Source organism: Arabidopsis lyrata (genome assembly GCF_000004255.2).
Source record: "Arabidopsis lyrata subsp. lyrata unplaced genomic scaffold ARALYscaffold_5, whole genome shotgun sequence".
Classification (NCBI taxonomy): Eukaryota; Viridiplantae; Streptophyta; class Magnoliopsida; order Brassicales; family Brassicaceae; genus Arabidopsis; species Arabidopsis lyrata.
This window is the reverse complement of record NW_003302551.1, coordinates 14,245,930-14,265,625: the sequence shown is the minus strand read 5'-3', so window position 1 is coordinate 14,265,625 and position 19,696 is coordinate 14,245,930. Positions and strand designations below refer to the sequence as shown.

Below are 19,696 nucleotides of genomic sequence, written 5' to 3'. Positions count from 1 at the left end.
CACTACAAGAAATATGGGCATTCTTAACACACGGAAAACGCTATGATATCGTTTATATAGCGGATTCATAAACGCTGTGTTTGCCGGAGCTATCTTAGAGTGGCCTTATGATAGCGCTTTTTTGTTCTGCTATTATATGTTCACACATCATAGCGTAGAATAAATGCTAAGGTTTCCTTTCTTGCAGCACAAAACTTATGTTATACCATTTATTTTGTAGCTCTTTTTATGGGTTATTGAACTATTGTTCCGCAGCTCTTTTTATGGATCATAATGTATATTGTTTAGTAGCTCTATTCTGTGTTGCTATATAAGACCTATTGGTTTGAAATAGTTTGTTACACATTTGCAAGGAACCTATTTTTGCACAAAATTTAGTATATATATTATATATAAACCTCAATCCTTAACATATACTACAAGTCTTAACTAACATTAAGACAACAAGTGCCACAAGTAAAATGAGCTCGCATCTTCCTTCTAAGATCGATCTGCTTCTCCTCTTCTTCTCATACTCTTGTCTAATCTTCTTCTTGCAGTCTAGTCTCAACAAAGAACCACATGACTTCTCAGTGAAGATTATACTTTGCACCTGAGACAGAATTAAAAAAAGGCAAGGATTACCACATTAGTGGAGATTCTTTAAAAAATACTATACCTTTCAATATTAAATTCACTACAAGTCGACCTTATCTAAATGCAAACATACCTCCTCAATGTCAAATACGTTGTCACATCAGCATATTTATTACTGAGCTCCAATATCACAAGAGAGATTAAGTCTTCCTAAAGTCAATCACTACTACACAAATTAATAAAGCCACTCTCAAGGAAATAACACTTACAAGGTCCACACCAAGCATCAGTAAAATATAAAACTGATGGCAAAGATCCATCTGAAACATGGATAACATCAAGAGAAGATAAAGAAGAGCTGATCATACTAAGCAACTCATATAATTCTGAAGTAGTTAACAAAGTAAACACAAGAGATTGTTTATTTACCTCTAGCTTTGCTCAGTGCACTGTTGAACTCGGCCTCCGACTTCAACACTACAAAGCTGATCGATCTAAACTTCAAATTACATGGTCAGCAAAACTCCTCAAACAAATTATTTGATTATCAGAAAAGTAATTTGATTATCATTTCTCTACATAAACAAATATCCACTACCACCAAGCAAAAGCTCATACATAGTTTTCGTTACAATCTCTAAACCAATTCATGTATATATGCAAGAACAATTGGAATTATCACAAAACCAAATTAAGCCATTACCTCCTGCTGCAAAACAGAAGCTTCTTTGATTGGAAAGAGAAGTATTTAAGAAGCTGAATTCGGTTGAAATGTAAACAGTGGAAGCAGCTAAGAAAGAGTTTCTTCCTATTTGCAAAGACAACGAGTACCCAATCTGCAAAGACAGAGATGAACTTGAATTGGACAACTTGAGGGTCACAATAAAGATGTCCTAAGATTAAAGAAAGATGAAAACCTGGTGAAAATTAGACCATCGATTCTTCATCATATGAACAAATTAGGCTTCTATTCCAAAGATCCCTCGTTTTCGTCGATTTAGGGTTTGTCTAATTTTCCGATATGAAGTTTTTTTACCAGCGTTCTCTCTCGCCGCTCACGGTGAAGTGTGAAACTAAACAATTTGATGATGTAAACCTAAATATATAAAACAGAAGAAGAACGAGGAAGACTTACTAAGGAACACGACGACAAGAAGAGATATGTAGATCTAAGGTTTTCAGGTCTTGATTTGGTTTTGCAGGTTGAATTCCATGGTCATGAAGCTTGGAGAAATCAGAACAAAAGCTTCGGGAAGAACAGCTTGGAGAAGATAGCGAGGAGAAGAGAAGCTTTAAAGTATGGGCTTGCTATCGATAAATTTGGGATTTTAGTTTGCCGTCTACTTGGAGATGGAGAAAGGGGATTTAAGGTTGAAGGTGAGAGAGCGAGACAATTATTTGTTCTCTATAAACAGTTTTTTGTTTTTTAATATCTTTTATAATTTAATTCGGTGGCTAAGTGTAATATATTTAGCTAAGTGTTGTTGGCACCGAATAATTTTAGGTTCCCAAGTAAATTTTTGTTTCCCACTTAATCATTTCCCTTCTTAGCATTTTTTAAATGCTATCAAATGATAGTCATATCCCTTGTTTGAAAAATCGCTAGGCGCTAGTCGGGCGTTCGGCATGGGCCTAGCGATTAATCGGAAAATCGGATTAAAATCGGGGATTAATCGGGGATTAGTTTTAGGGTTATTTTAATATTTTTAAAATATATTAATTCAATATTGTTTTCAAAATTACAGTAAAAACAAATTTTTATGATTTTTATTAAAATTTGAACACAAGTTATGTAAAACATCACAAACTCCCAATTCAAATGATTGAATAACAAAAATAAAATGTTTTTTTTTATACTTGTAATCTAAAAAATAATCGGGGTATGTAAGATTAGGCGGGAAATAATCGGATTAGGCGGGAAATAATCGGATTAGACGGAGAATAATCGGGTTACTGATTTTTTAGGGGATTAGTCATTAATCGAGGCGGAGAGGGTGGACCTAGCGATTAAACGGGGAGTAATCGGGGCTAGGCGGGGATTTTTAGAACAGGGGTCATATCCAACATATTTTTTTAATAGCAGTTAGTTACGAAAATTGAGCTATGCTAATGTGTTATCAATACTCATATTTTTTGTAGTGTATCTTGGTATCTCAAATCGACATTCCTAAGTTATTTATTTGATTTTCATAGTTTTGGAAAAAAGTTGAAATTTGTCTTTGACGAATTTGAGAATTATGTTTTTGTGTGTTCTTTTGGACATGGACAACAAGCTGTGTGTGTATGAACAGATTTTAATGGTGAATGAGCGGTTGTTGCAGACCGATTTGGTTTATTCCAATGAAAAACAAAAAGATCAAGTTTTCCAAGCGGTGACGGTTCAAGTATAAATCTGTGGAAGAGGGTATAAAGAAATTGTTTTTTTCCAATCTGTGTATGATTTGCTATTTTGCGGTGTGGCATTGTTGGAAGAGAAAGACCATATGTCACATATAAACTCGTTTCTTCTCATTCCAATTCTTCCAACAAATGAGAAACTTAACGATTTGGTGGTGGAGTAAACATCCAGAACCTAGCTTGGTTTTCAAGTGGGTGATTAATATTTTTGGGGGTTAAAAAGGGTCCAGGCCTGCAATGCAATCATGGATCATATGAAGAGGCTGTCACATGAATACTATGAAGAGGCTATCACAGAAAGGTCATTATAGTCTCTGTTCATAAACGTCAAATGTTTTCTGTTGGTCTCAGTTCAATATGGCAAGCTGCGGTACAAATCATGTGTTGGTGTCATTATGCAACAAAGTCTTTCTCTTTAAAACCTTGAGGTTCAAGGAAAAGAAGAGGAGTGGGTAACGCGAATGAGTACTTAGGGTTTGAAATAAGAAGCGGAGAACAACGAACGACTTGTGGAGGTCTAACGCTAGCTTGAAATACAAGGAAACGGAAAATCCTCGTGACAACCGAAGAACCCTAGGCTACTATTCTATTTATCCAACGAAACTCTTGTTCCCGTTTTCCAATGGGCCTTTACTAGTTTGATTTTTGATCCCTAATTTGTCAAACCGACTTATTTTGGTTGTCCACAGATAAAACACAGGATAGTTGATGTTCCAAGACTCTGCTTTATGTAGAGACTTTGACTCGGTTTACATCAATTAAATCTAACGATTCTGGTTTACGTAAACCATGTTACTCTCATTTAATTAATACTTTCACGGTTTCAGGATCTCTAATACTGTTTCTGGCGCTCTGTTACTCACTTCTTATGTATCTCTTAAATTCTCTACCATTGATATTTTTTGTTAAGGTAAATATTTGCATCCCATTTATCTTTAGTTTTGAAGGGAATTGATCTATGATTTAGACGTATATGACAACTTTTCATTAAGAAACTGGTGATATGAGAATTGAGAGATGAAGATCGAAAAATCTGAAGCCGTTTTCAGAAAATTTGGGATCTGCATGACAAATTTGGCAACAAATATGGTATATATTGTTGGTGTCGGATGCCGCACCAGAAGTCCGAGACCAACCAAAGATTGCTACGTAGTCAAAATAATGGCCCATAATGGATAAAGCCCATTGGACCCGTGAGCCAAAGGAACAGTCGAAGTGGTTATCACCACAAGAAGAATCCGAAGTGACTGCACTTCAACATGAGTCCGGCGTAGAAGTCACGGGTAAGTCGGTTCAAGGACATTTGGGCCAAAAGGCGAGGCCCATGAAGATCAGAGTCAACTCAAATTCAAACGTTGAGCATTAAAGTCAAAGATCAAAACGGACACATTTAAGAGAGAATAATTGTACTTAATTATTCATTTTAATGTCGTTTTTCTATGTATAAATAAAGAGGCCAAGGGCCATGTAAAGGGGATCTTTTTTCGAGCAAGAAATACTATAGCAATTTTCGTAGCAATTCATAAGCTTTTTACATTCTTATTTTTTGTCCCTCAAGAATAATCTTCCCTATTAATAAAAATACTTGAGTGTGTGAATCCGACTTCCACATTTTGGTGCCGTCTGTGTGGAGAGAGAATTCTTGAGTGGTCAGATTTTCCTTTACTACATTTCCAAGATAAGCAACAATGTCCGATGGAGACGCCGCTGATTTATCATTGGCCGAAACCCTCAAAGCCATGCAACAAACCATGTCGGAAATGTCGCAGAAGTTCTCAAATGTGGAAAAGACCGTCGACACGTTACAAACATCCCAGGTATCTCTCAGTCAAAACGTCAGTACTATACAAACTTGTGTTCGCTCTTTAAGTGCGGGAAACCCGGTGGGAATCCGAAGAAGGATATTCAACTCGCCAAGTTCCGTTGCGCAAAATGAAACCAGCGGACAAACGATTCCTGGTGCTACTAATACAGCAGTTCAGCCGTCGGAAGGAGAGACACAGCTCGAAGATGAAGAAAAACTTGCAGCTCCATACGAGCAGGAGAACCTCGATCAGTTCGAGACCATGAGGAAGGTTAGCCAGGAATTAAAAGAAATGAAATCAAAATTTCATCAAGCTACAAGTTCGGAGCCAGACATCAATCGAGTCATTGAAGAAGCTAGGCGAACACCTTTCATCTCGCGAATTGCAAGTTTGAGAATTAAAGATTCCTGGAAGCTCAAGTTGGACCCTTACAGCGGATTGGAGGATCCAAAGAGCTATCTCGCAGCTTTTCTGATCGCAGCTGGAAGAGTCGAATTGGATGAAGCTGATGAGGATGCAGGTTACTGTAAGCTCTTTTCGGAAAATCTATGCGGCCAAGCTCTAATGTGGTTCACCCAATTAGAGCCAAGTTCGATCAGCAATTTCGACGAGCTATCAGCTGTGTTCTTAAAGCAATATTCCATCCTTATGGATAAAAGCGTTTCGGATGCCGATCTTTGGAACCTATCGCAAGGATCAAATGAGTCACTTCGAGTTTTCATCACCAAATTCAAAGGAGTGCTGTCAAAACTCCCAAGAATCTCACAACAATCGGCTTTATCCGCCATATGAAAGGGATTGCGACATGATTCAAGGTTTAAAGAAGATTTAATACTTCATAAACCAGACACAATTCAGGATGCACTCTTCCGCGCAAACAACTGGATGGAGGTAGAGGACGAGCAAGAAAATTTTGCCAAAAGAAATAAGCAAGAAAAGCCGGAAATCACCATCCCTACCAAGAAGTTCGAACCTAGGGAGAATAAAGGACCAAAGAAATTTGGGTCGCAACCCTTCAATAGTACCGTCGGAAAGCAATTCCAAGGGAAAGGAAGATCAAACACTTGGGTCCGTGATGAAAGTTTATATTGCGACATTCATAAAGTAACCGGACAATTAACCAAGGATTGTAGCGTTCTTAAAAGGCTTTGGGCCAGTGGAGATCTTTCCAAATTCGATATAAAAGATTTTGTGAAAGAATACCACGAAGCAAAGGAAAATTCCAAAGATCAAAATTCCAAAAGACCAAGGTTAACCAACGAGGAAGAACCAAGGAATTCTAAGGGTAAGATCAATGTTATTCTAGGAGGTTCCAAATTTTGTCGAGATTCGATAAGTTCCATCAAGAAACATAGACGAAATGTCCTACTCAAAGCAAGCTTGAGCGAAGAAGTCGATTTTCAAGGTGCATCAATATCATTTAATGAAGAAGAAACACGGCACCTCGAAAGACCTCATGATGATGCTCTAGTCATTACCCTAGACGTTGCCAACTTTGAAGTATCAAGGATCCTTATAGATACAGGCAATTCGGTCGACTTGATCTTTTTAAGTACTTTAGAAAGAATGGGAATTAGTCGGGCGGACATAGTAGGGCCTCCGTCTCCATTAGTCGCATTCACAAGCGAGTCAGCCATGTCTCTCGGGACAATCAAGCTACCGGTCCTTGCCAAAAAGGTATCGAAGATCGTGGACTTCGTTGTCTTCGATAAGCCCGCAACTTACAACATCATCCTCGGGACTCCCTGGATTTATCAAATGAAAGCAGTCCCCTCTACATATCATCAATGTATCAAATTTCCAACATCAAGAGGAGTGGAAACAATTCGGGGAGATCAAGAAGCTTCACGGACGTGTTATCTAGCTAGCCACCGTATGAAGATTCAATAGCAATTAACGAAGCCCGCAAAAGAGGGACTAAGAACAAAATTTCCTAGCGGGCAGAAGAAAGATGATGTAGTAATCGAAGTAATGTTGGAAGAAGACAAACCGGACCGGAAAATTCGAATAGCGGCAACTTTGACTGGCCAAATAAAAGAAGCTTTGATCGAACTCTTGAGGAAAAACAAAGCATCGTTTGCGTGGTCAGCGGCGGACATGTCTGGCATAGATCCAAGTATAATTTGTCATGAACTAAACGTGGATCCGAGCTTCAAGCCGGTGAAACAGAAAAGAAGAAAGCTCGGAGTGGAGCGAGCAAAAATAGTAAATGACGAAGTGGATAAACTTTTGAAGATAGGGTCCATAAGAGAAGTGCAATACCCGGAATGGGTAGCAAACACTGTCGTTGTCAAAAAGAAGAATGGAAAAGATAGGGTTTGCATCGACTTCACAGACCTCAATAAAGCATGTCCCAAAGACAGTTTCCCGCTCCCACATATAGATCGACTTGTAGAGTCCACCGCTGGGAACGAGCTGTTAACATTCATGGACGCCTTCTCGGGTTATAATCAAATAATGATGAACCCCGAAGACCAAGAAAAAACGACATTTATCACTGATAGAGGTATCCGACTTCCACAAATATCACACTTACGGTCCCAATCTTATGTTTCTTTATCCCTATCTTGGTATCTCAAATCGATATTCTTAAGTTATTTATTTGATTTTCATAGCTTTGGAAAAAAGTTGAAATTTGTCTTTGACGAATTTGAGAATTATGTTTTTGTGAGTTCTTTTGGACATGGACAACAAGCTGTGTGTGTATGAACAGATTTTAATGGTGAATGAGCGGTTGTTGCAGACCGATTTGGTTATTCCAATGAAAAACAAAAAGATCAAGTTTTCCAAGCGGTGGTGGTTCAAGTATAAATCTGTGGAAGAGGGTATAAAGAGACTGTTTTCTCCAATCTGTGATGATTTGCTATTTTGCGGTGTGGCATTGTTGGAAGAGAAAGACCATGTCACATATAAACTCGTTTCTTCTCATTCCAATTCTTCCAACAAATGAGAAACTTAACGATTTGGAGGTGGAGTAAACATCCAGAACCTAGCTTGGTTTTCAAGTGGGTGATTAATATTTTTGGGGGTTAAAAAGGGTTCAGGCCTGCAATGCAATCATGGATCATATGAAGAGGCTGTCACATGAATACTATGAAGAGGCTATCACAGAAAAGTCATTATAGTCTCTGTTCATAAACGTCAAATGTTTTCTATTGGTCTCAGTTCAATATGGCAAGCTGCGGTACAAATCATGTGTTGGTGTCATTATGCAACAAAGTCTTTCTCTTAAAACCTTGAGGTTCAAGGAAAAGAAGAGGAGTGGGTAACGCGAATGAGTACTTAGGGTTTGAAATAAGAAGCGGAGAACAACGAACGACTTGTGGAGGTCTAACGCTAGCTTGAAATACAAGGAAACGGAAAATCCTTGTGACAACCGAAGAACCCTAGGCTACTATTCTATTTATCCAACGAAACTCTTGTTCCCGTTTTCCAATGGGCCTTTACTAGTTTGATTTTTGATCCCTAATTTGTCAAACCGACTTATTTTGGTTGTCCACAGATAAAACACAGGATAGTTGATGTTCCAAGACTCTGCTTTATATAGAGGCTTTGACTCGGTTTACATCAATTAAATCTAACGATTCTGGTTTACGTAAACCATGTCACTCTCATTTAATTAATACTTTCACGGTTTCAGGATCTCTAATACTGTTTCTGGCGCTCTGTTACTCACTTCTTATGTATCTCTTAAATTCTCTACCATTGATATTTTTTGTTAAGGTAAATATTTGCATCCCATTTATATTTAGTTTTGAAGGGAAAAAGTAAAAAGATAATTATAAAAAATTATAAATTTAAACAGTTTTAAAATGTAAAAAGCTAATTATAAAGAAATTGTACATATATTTCCATAAGAGTTTTTGCCATCTAGCAAACAAAATTTTTGTTTTTAGAAAGCTAATTATAAAGAAATTGTACATATATTTTCATAATAGTTTTTCCAAGAAAAATATTTAAACATAGAAAAAAAAAATTAAGAAAATTATACAATCAATTATTAATCCTATGAAAAAGGATTGTAAATAGTCACCTTTAGATAATTATAAAAAAATTATAAATTTAAACAGTTTTAAAATGTAAAAAGCTAATTATAAAGAAATTTTACATATATTTTCATAAGAGTTTTTGCCATCTAGCAAACAAAATTTTTGTTTTTAAAAAGCTAATTATAAAGAAATTATACATATATTTTCATAAGAGTTTTTCCAAGAAAAAGATTTAAAAATAGAAAAAAATTAAGAAAATTATACAATCAATTATTAATCTATACTATATAAAAGTCGAGGCTATAAGCTCCTCAGGCTGTCCACCTAGGATTTTAAACGACCAATCGCGAATAGCCACTTCGTCAGTTAACATTTTTATATACCATGTTAATTAACATTTTTAAATTCTAATATTTTCTATACTCAAATATTTATAAAAAGGAAAAAAATAACAATATATGGAAAGAAAAAAAATGTGAATTTTTGAAATAACAAAATGGATAAATAAGAAAAATATAAAGTATAGATTTCAATATTATTATGCAGCGAATATATTTTTATTTGGAAATTTTCTAATTAAAAATGTAAAAAATGAAACAATAAATCATCCCTTTTTTTTAATTTTCTCATTCAAAAAACATATGAGAATTATCCACAATACCTATGGTTTCAGGTAATTTTCCTCTAAGCTCGGAATTTTTAAATCTAGATTATCTTTATTAGAGGTTACCACCTCCTCTAGATGGGGGGAGAAAGAACCAACTATTTTGCTTGGATTTTGTGGTTTATATGGAAATATAGGAATAAAAAGGTTTTCAATGGAATCTATACTATATAAAAGTCGAGGCTATAAGCTTCTGAGGCCGTCCACCTAGGATTTTAAACGACCAATCGCGAATAGCCACTTCGTCAATTAACACTTTTATATACCATGTTAATTAACATTTTTAAATTCTAATATTTTCTATACTCAAATATTTATAAAAAGGAAAAAAATAACAATATATGGAAAGAAGAAAAATGTGAATTTTTGAAATAACAAAATGTATAAATAAGAAAAATGTAAAGTATAGATTTCAATATTATTATGCAGCGAATATATTTTTATTTGGAAATTTTCTAATTAAAAAATGTAAAAATCTATAATATATAAAAGTCGAGGCTATAAGCTTCTGAGGCCGTCCACCTAAGATTTAAAACGACCAATCGCGAATAGCCACTTCGTCAGTTAACATTTTTATATACCATGTTAATTAACATTTTTAAATTCTAATATTTTCTATACTCAAATATTTATAAAAAGGAAAAAAATAACAATATATGGAAAGAAGAAAAATGTGAATTTTTGAAATAACAAAATGTATAAATAAGAAAAATGTAAAGTATAGATTTCAATATTATTATGCCGCGAATATATTTTTATTTGGAAATTTTCTAATTAAAAAATGTAAAAAATGAAACAATAAATCATCCCTTTTTTTTAATTTTCTCATTCAAAAAACATATGAGAATTATCCACAATACCTATGGTTTCAGGTAATTTTCCTCTAAGCTCGGAATTTTTAAATCTAGATTATCTTTATTAGAGGTTACCACCTCCTCTAGATGGGGGGAGAAAGAACCAACTGTTTTGCTTGGATTTTGTGGTTTATATGGAAATATAGGAATAAAAAGGTTTTCAATGGAATCTATACTATATAAAAGTCGAGGCTATAAGCTTCTGAGGCCGTCCACCTAGGATTTTAAACGGCCAATCGCGAATAGCCACTTCGTCAATTAACACTTTTATATACCATGTTAATTAACATTTTTAAATTCTAATATTTTCTATACTCAAATATTTATAAAAAGGAAAAAAATAACAATATATGGAAAGAAGAAAAATGTGAATTTTTGAAATAACAAAATGTATAAATAAGAAAAATGTAAAGTATAGATTTCAATATTATTATGCAGCGAATATATTTTTATTTGGAAATTTTCTAATTAAAAAATGTAAAAATCTATACTATATAAAAGTCGAGGCTATAAGCTTCTGAGGCCGTCCACCTAAGATTTTAAACGACCAATCGCGAATAGCCACTTCGTCAGTTAACATTTTTATATACCATGTTAATTAACATTTTTAAATTCTAATATTTTCTATACTCAAATATTTATAAAAAGGAAAAAAATAACAATATATGGAAAGAAGAAAAATGTGAATTTTTGAAATAACAAAATGTATAAATAAGAAAAATGTAAAGTATAGATTTCAATATTATTATGCCGCGAATATATTTTTATTTGGAAATTTTCTAATTAAAAAATGTAAAAAATGAAACAATAAATCATCCCTTTTTTTTAATTTTCTCATTCAAAAAACATATGAGAATTATCCACAATACCTATGGTTTCAGGTAATTTTCCTCTAAGCTCGGAATTTTTAAATCTAGATTATCTTTATTAGAGGTTACCACCTCCTCTAGATGGGGGGAGAAAGAACCAACTGTTTTGCTTGGATTTTGTGGTTTATATGGAAATATAGGAATAAAAAGGTTTTCAATGGAATCTATACTATATAAAAGTCGAGGCTATAAGCTTCTGAGGCCGTCCACCTAGGATTTTAAACGACCAATCGCGAATAGCCACTTCGTCAATTAACATTTTTATATACCATGTTAATTAACATTTTTAAATTCTAATATTTTCTATACTCAAATATTTATAAAAAGGAAAAAAATAACAATATATGGAAAGAAGAAAAATGTGAATTTTTGAAATAACAAAATGTATAAATAAGAAAAATGTAAAGTATAGATTTCAATATTATTATGCAGCGAATATATTTTTATTTGGAAATTTTCTAATTAAAAAATGTAACAATAAATCATCCTTTTTTTTTTAATTTTCTAATTCAAAAAACATATGAGAATTATCCACAATACCTATGGTTTCAGGTAATTTTCCTCTAAGCTCAGAATTTTTAAATCTAGATTATATTTATTAGAGGTTACCACCTCCTCTAGATGGGGGGAGAAAGAACCAACTGTTTTGCTTGGATTTTGTGGTTTATATGGAAATATAGGAATAAAAAGGTTTTCAATGGAATACAATCTGAACCCACATATATTTTAAATCACGCTTTGAGTGAGAAATCAATGTGGAAAGATGCTCAGTTGGAACCGATTGAAACTAGAATTATTACGGAAATATTGGAAAGCCCAATCCAATTTTTAAGATGTCGGATTGACGGCTCTTGTAAATCTTCGGACCCAACTATGGGTATAGGATGCTGGTGTTTTCAAGGAAATGATCAAACGATACTGCTTGGTGCAAAATGCCTCCGGAGGTGCCCCTCCCCCCTTCACTCGGAGATGGAAGCTTTAATTTAGCCCATGAAGAATATCCTTTCCAGAAGGATTGATTGTCAGGCGTTTGAAACAGATTGCTCAGAGTTAGTCTCGATGGTACAATCACCTGAAGAATGACCCGCTTTCTCCAATCAGCTAGACGATTTTGGACTGCTCCGTCTCTCCTTCCCCTTATTCTCGCTTTCCCTTATCTCTCGTTTATGTAATGTTAAGGCGGACTACTTAGCCCATTCTTCTCGACTTTTATTTTCTGAAGTTACTTTTATAGACACTACTCCTCCTAGTTGGGCAACCAATCAAGGAGTTTTTTAATAATTAATGTGTGGTTGACAAAAAAAAATATAAAATTACATAAGGTAATTATGACGGTTTGTCCTATACATTAAACTATAAATGGGAAAAGGGCCTATTTCCACCCCTACTATTTGGACGGTTCTGTTTCCTACCCACACAACGAGTTGGTGCTTATTTCAACAGTTTTCGTAACAAATTTCAAATTAACTACCCATACTCTGTGTTTATAGTTGAATTCAACTGTTGAAATAGGCACCAATTCGTTGTGTGGGTAGGAAAAGGAACCGTTCAAATAGTAAGGGTGGAAATAGGACCTTCTCCCTCTTTTGAATTGCCACCGTGTCATCCGACTCTACTATTTTAATGGTTGACTAACGTCCGTTTGAGTCAATGTTGAGTTCAACTATAAACACAGAGTATGGGTAGTTAATTTGAAATTTGTTACGAAAACTGTTGAAATAAGCACCAACTCGTTGTTTGGGTAGGAAACGGAACCGTCCAAATAGTAGGAGTGGAAATAGAACATTTTCCCAACTATAAATACTGAACCTCGACAACACAATTAGTATTCAGTTTCAAACGAGTTTACTATTATGCGGCTTTGAGTTTTTTTTTCTCTTGCCACATATTTTTTGATTTTTTTCTCTATGAACTATAAACAAATATTGTTTAATTTTACTGCATTTAGACTGTTTGATTTGTATTTCAGGTTACACTAATGAATGAAGTCTAGGTTCATTCAATTGTGACTTTTAAAGAAATTACAAGGTATTATTGATCCTAAAATTTATTTAGCTTTCAAATTGTTTCTTTGTGTGGATATTGTTAACTTCTTTATGTTAAATATATGCATGAAAAATGGTTCGTATGTGAAAGAAAGACAAAGAAATCAAATAAAAAAAATGAAAAGAATTATATTGAAGAATAAGAACAAGAGAAGCAAAAAAGCTAATTCTTAAAAGAAAGAGAATTTTTGACCAAAAAAAAAAAGAAAGAGAAGAAAAAAAGTAATTGTATAAAAACAAATTCAAAATTTGTGTAATTTAATCTCGATAAGCAAAGAGCAAATTTTAAATTCTAAATATATTATTATCGTTTAATTAATTTGAGTTCCCTGTTTTTAAATTATCTTTTTAACCATGCAAAGCTTCTTCAAAAAACAAAGTTTGGCATGTTTGTTTGCCAAATCTAACCGATCACGATGACAATTATATTAAAGCTGGCAGGTGACTTTCTGTTTTTTCTTGGAATTGTCCGTATTATTTTCGAGTATCTTTTTATCATCAATAAGAAGACAAGTATGAAGGAGTAGATTTAAGTATTATTAAAGATTCTATTGTTATTCAATTTAATATTTTTCAAAACTCTATCAAAGTTTGATGTTATTTGTTTATGTGTTTGTAAATAGTAATCTAAAATTTTCATAAATTTGGAGTTATTCGAGGCCATGAGCTTATAAATTTGAAACTCTAAAAGCTATAAAATTTTCATAGCTTAAGGCGAAACCACTAGCTTCTATACTACATAAAAATCGAAGCTATAAGCTTCTGAAACTGTCCACAAAATTTTAAAATACTAATCACGAAGCCATCTCGGTAATTAGTAATTTTAGATTCCAATAATTTTCTATATTAAGATACTTATTAAAGGGAAATACAATATATATGGAAACAACAAAAATGTAAACTTAAAAAAAAACATATGGGAAACGAAAAAATGAAAATTTTGTTATAAGAATATATAAAATAATATCAATAGAAAATTAAGATATTTATAAAAAAAGTAAAAAAAAAAAACAATATCTATGGAAACGAGAAAAATGTAAACTTAAAAAAATATATATGCAAAAAAGAAAAATGTAAAAATTTTGTTATTAGAATATATAAAATAATACCATTATTAGTCTCACCAAATTTGTCAATATCCCTTCTTAATCACAGTTAGGGGTCGGCATTTTAGTTTGATTTCAAGTTAAATTTGATTCGGTTATTTCGATTTTAATAAAACATCAAGTCTCTAATCAAACTTACTTCGGTTCATTTTAATTCGGTTTGGATTAATTTGGTTTGGCTTGATTTGGTTATTTATTTAAAATAAATTATTAATAAAATTGAAAGAATGGCAATAAATTAAAGCAAAAAAAATAGAAATTTTATAATTGGGATAAAAAAAAAATATGAATAGAATAATCAATCAAGAGGTAGGTATGTGAAAAAAAAAAAAAGTATACAATATATACATATAACATGTGTCAGTTTATTCATTTGTTTCTTTTCATTTATTGGTAATTTTTATGTTTTAAGTTTGATGTTCGGATATTAGATCATTTTAATTAATAAAATTTAGAAGTTTTTTATATATACTTGAGTAAAATATGACACATCATATTTACAATATGTTTTATACCAAATTTTATCCTATAAGCTTTTCTTTTATTAAAATAAATTTTTAACCAACATAAATGATACTAAAATTAAATATGAATAAAACAACATTTATGCTAAAAAGAATTTAAAAAATGAAAAATTATTGTAATTAATTGATTACATAGCCCAAAAATATATTATAACAATCAATAAAAGTAAACCCCCGCGTAGCGGGGGTTATAACCTAGTCCTATAAGAAAAAGGATTCTAATTAGTCACCTTTAAATAAACAAATAGATTGTCTCATATTTTCTCATCAAGCAAATTAATTTCTTAATGATGTTATATCATATCAATGAATATATGGCAATTGAGGCAAATTAGTAATGATGAACGGCGATAGACATAGATTAGAGTTATTGTCGGAGAGGCTTGGTCCAATGTCGAAGGAGATAAAGAAGGTAGAGTAATAAGAGAAGTTGGGAAAAGAGGATAAGAGACGGTAAGTAGTGTTGGTGTTGATGATGGTGGTTCAAGCTTGGTGGTGGTAGAGGCGGTAAATATTGATGAAGGTGGTGAGTCGGAATTAGCGAGATTCGGTATTGTTGGTGGTGGTGATTGTGATAGTAGTGAGATTTAGTTATGGTGGTGGGTCAGAGTAGTGAGACTTGGTGGTGATGCCCAAAAAATGCGAGAAATATAGATAAGGAAAAAAATAAATAAAGATATGGTGGTGAAGAAATCCGACGAGAGAGAGAGAAGGAGAAAGAAAGAGGAGTTCGAACAAAAATAAGAGAAATCTAATGAGAGAAATATAGAGATTTGAAAATTAGAAAGAAGAGAAAACGAAGAAACTAATAATATGAGCCAAAAAAATGACAAAAGTCATGTAGCAAATAGATAATGTTCAGTCTGATGTTATTTTTTTAATTTTTTTTAGTCTTAAGTTATTTATTGTACATTTTCTAATTCCTTATAAGGTTTTCTCTTTTTGTTGAGGATATTTCATATTATCAAGTAAAGTTACATAACATTGATATAGACGACGAGTGAAGAGAATGAACATCAAGGTACGGAAGTATATTTGCTTTGGTTGAAGAAAAGAGCAAATGTAATGTAGTAATCCTATATATTGGCTTATCTAGAGGAAACTTAAGTCTTAAGTGTCCCAAGTATAATCTGCAGAGAAAAAAGAGAGATTGTTGTTTTCGTAGTCTCATTTGTAACTTATGACGTAGCTTTCAACTTGTGAGTAGAAAATGAAAGCAATGTCTAATTTCATAGGTATTTTGATTAATATTGCAAAGAAGAATATATTGTCAAAATACATATGCAGACGAAAACATTAATAATATCACCATAAACTAAAAGCCCAGAAGAGAGAACCGATTAAAAAAACCATGTAGAACACAATCCACAAAGACGGAAAAAAAAAAAAAAAAAAAAAACTTAAACGAAAGCTCGGAAGAAAACAAACTTGCCAAACTTACTCCCACACCAATGTGAACAAAACCAGTCACAAAGAAAAACATGCGTCCATCTCGGAGCTAACGAAACCTTCTATTGCAATGTTAAGGTACCTCTCAAATCGATTGAACATAGATTTCTATTCCAACAAGAGCAAGACGTCTCTACTATAATTGGATTTTTTTTTCTCCAATGTCACCACAAATTGCTTGGATGGAACACTACCTTGCAAAACCTAATCACAATATTAGTTTATCATCCATGTTAAATAAACATATAATGTTAAATAAAAAGTAAATTCCTGTATAAACAAAAATTTAGGTTTTTATTTTGAGAAAATACATAATTTCATGAAACTAATATACTGTATGTATTAGTTAATTTTATTAATACAATTTTTTAGTTTTACTAGTTTTCAGAATAATTATATATCTTATTATATAAAGTATGGTTTTCAAAGTTAATAACTCACGAGATCGTGACACGTGTCAAATTTTTCGATATGAGATTTTGACATGTGTCAAATAATTTTCTTTTGAAAAAGAATGAAAAAGTAAAAAGATAATTATAAAAAATTATAAATTTAAACAGTTTTAAAATGTAAAAAGCTAATTATAAAGAAATTGTACATATATTTCCATAAGAGTTTTTGCCATCTAGCAAACAAAATTTTTGTTTTTAGAAAGCTAATTATAAAGAAATTGTACATATATTTCCATAAGAGTTTTTCCAAGAAAAATATTTAAACATAGAAAAAGAAAATTAAGAAAATTATACAATCAATTATTAATCCTATGAAGAAAGGATTGTAAATAGTCACCTTTAGATAATTATAAAAAAATTATAAATTTAAACAGTTTTAAAATGTAAAAAGCTAATTATAAAGAAATTTTACATATATTTTCATAAGAGTTTTTGCCATCTAGCAAACAAAACCCTCGTTTTTAAAAAGCTAATTATAAAGAAATTATACATATATTTTCATAAGAGTTTTTCCAAGAAAAAGATTTAAAAATAGAAAAAAATTAAGAAAATTATACAATCAATTATTAATCCTATAAGAAAAAGGATTCTAATTAGTCACCTTTAAATAAACAAATAGATTGTCTCATATTTTCTCATCAAGCAAATTAATTTCTTAACGATGTTATATCATATCATTGAATATATGGCAATTGAGGCAAATTAGTAATGATGAACGGCGATAGACATATATTAGAGTTATTGTGGGAGAGGCTTGGTCCAATGTCGAAGGAGATAAAGAAGGTGGAGTAATAAGAGAAGTTGGGAAAAGAGGATAAGAGAAGGTAAGTAGTGTTGGTGTTGATGATGGTGGTTCAAGCTTGGTGGTGGTAGCGGCGGTAAATATTGATGAAGGTGGTGAGTCGGAATTAGCGAGATTCAGTATTGTTGGTGGTGGTGATTGTGATAGTAGTGAGATTTAGTTATGATGGTGGGTCAGAGTAGTAAGACTCGGTGGTGATGCCCGAAAAATGCGAGAAATATAGATAAGGAAAAAAATAAATAAAGATATGGTGGTGAAGAAATCCGACGAGAGAGAGAGAAGGAGAAAGAAAGAGGAGTTCGAACAAAAATAAGAGAAATCTAATGAAAGAAATATAGAGATTTGAAAATTAGAAAGAAGAGAAAACGAAGAAACTAATAATATGAGCCAAAAAATGACAAAAGTCATGTAGCAAATAGATAATGTTCAGTCTGATGTTATTTTTTTAATTTCTTTTAGTCTTAAGTTATTTATTGTACATTTTCTAATTCTTTATAGGGTTTTCTCTTTTTGTTGAGGATATTTCATATTATCAAGTAAAGTTACATGACATTGATATAGACGACGAGTGAAGAGAATGAACATCAAGGTACGGAAATATATTTGCTTTGGTTGAAGAAAATAGCAAATGTAATGTAGTAATCCTATATATTGGCTTATCTAGAGGAAACTTAAGTCTTAAGTGTCCCAAGTATAATCTGCAGAGAAAAAAGAGAGATTGTTGTTTTCGTAGTCTCATTTGTAACTTATGACGTAGCTTTCAACTTGTGAGTAGAAAATGAAAGCAATGTCTAATTTCATAGGTATTTTGATTAATATTGCAAAGAATAATATATTGTCAAAATACATATGCAGACGAAAACATTAATAATATCACCATAAACTAAAAGCCCAGAAGAGAGAACCGATTAAAAAACCATGTAGAACACAATCCACAAAGACGGAAAAAAAAAAAAAAACTTAAACGAAAGCTCGGAAGAAAACAAACTTGCCAAACTTACTCCCACACCAATGTGAACAAAACCAGTCACAAAGAAAAACATGCGTCCATCTCGGAGCTAACGAAACCTTCTATTGCAATGTTAAGGTACCTCTCAAATCGATTGAACATAGATTTCTATTCCAACAAGAGCAAGACGTCTCTACTATAATTGGATTTTTTTTTCTCCAATGTCACCACAAATTGCTTGGATGGAACACTACCTTGCAAAACCTAATCACAATATTAGTTTATCATCCATGTTAAATAAACATATAATGTTAAATAAAAAGTAAATTCCTGTATAAACAAAAATTTAGGTTTTTATTTTGAGAAAATACATAATTTCATGAAACTAATATACTGTATGTATTAGTTAATTTTATTAATACAATTTTTTAGTTTTACTAGTTTTCAGAATAATTATATATCTTATTATATAAAATATGGTTTTCAAAGTTAATAACTCACGAGATCGTGACACGTGTCAAATTTTTCGATATGAGATTTTGACATGTGTCAAATAATTTTCTTTTGAAAAAGAATGAAAAAGTAAAAAGATAATTATAAAAAATTATAAATTTAAACAGTTTTAAAATGTAAAAAGCTAATTATAAAGAAATTGTACATATATTTCCATAAGAGTTTTTGCCATCTAGCAAACAAAATTTTTGTTTTTAGAAAGCTAATTATAAAGAAATTGTACATATATTTCCATAAGAGTTTTTCCAAGAAAAATATTTAAACATAGAAAAAGAAAATTAAGAAAATTATACAATCAATTATTAATCCTATGAAAAAAGGATTGTAAATAGTCACCTTTAGATAATTATAAAAAAATTATAAATTTAAACATTTTTAAAATGTAAAAAGCTAATTATGAAGAAATTTTACATATATTTTCATAAGAGTTTTTGCCATCTAGCAAACAAAATTTTTGTTTTTAAAAAGCTAATTATAAAGAAATTATACATATATTTTCATAAGAGTTTTTCCAAGAAAAAGATTTAAAAATAGAAAAAAATTAAGAAAATTTTACAATCAATTATTAATCCTATAAGAAAAAGGATTCTAATTAGTCACCTTTAAATAAACAAATAGATTGTCTCATATTTTCTCATCAAGCAAATTAATTTCTTAACGATGTTATATCATATCATTGAATATATGGCAATTGAGGCAAAT

At 31.8% G+C, this 19,696-nt stretch overlaps 1 long non-coding RNA gene and 1 pseudogene across 2 annotated transcripts; one reads left to right on the top strand and one right to left on the bottom strand.

Annotated features, from left to right (window-relative positions):
• Positions 1-360: 360 nt before the first annotated feature.
• Positions 361-1,998, bottom strand: LOC9313717. 2 transcript variants are annotated; one of them, XR_002332245.1, is made up of 5 exons: positions 1,494-1,998; positions 1,280-1,412; positions 1,006-1,070; positions 710-896; positions 361-592 (listed from the first exon to the last, which is right to left on the bottom strand). It is a non-coding gene; the product is annotated as an uncharacterized LOC9313717 (long non-coding RNA). The 2 variants fall into 2 exon arrangements; XR_002332244.1 differs by having other exon boundaries at positions 361-896; positions 1,494-1,997.
• Positions 1,999-4,661: 2,663 nt separating this feature from the next.
• LOC110228540 overlaps positions 4,662-19,696 on the top strand; it is a 25,833-nt pseudogene continuing 10,798 nt past the window's right edge.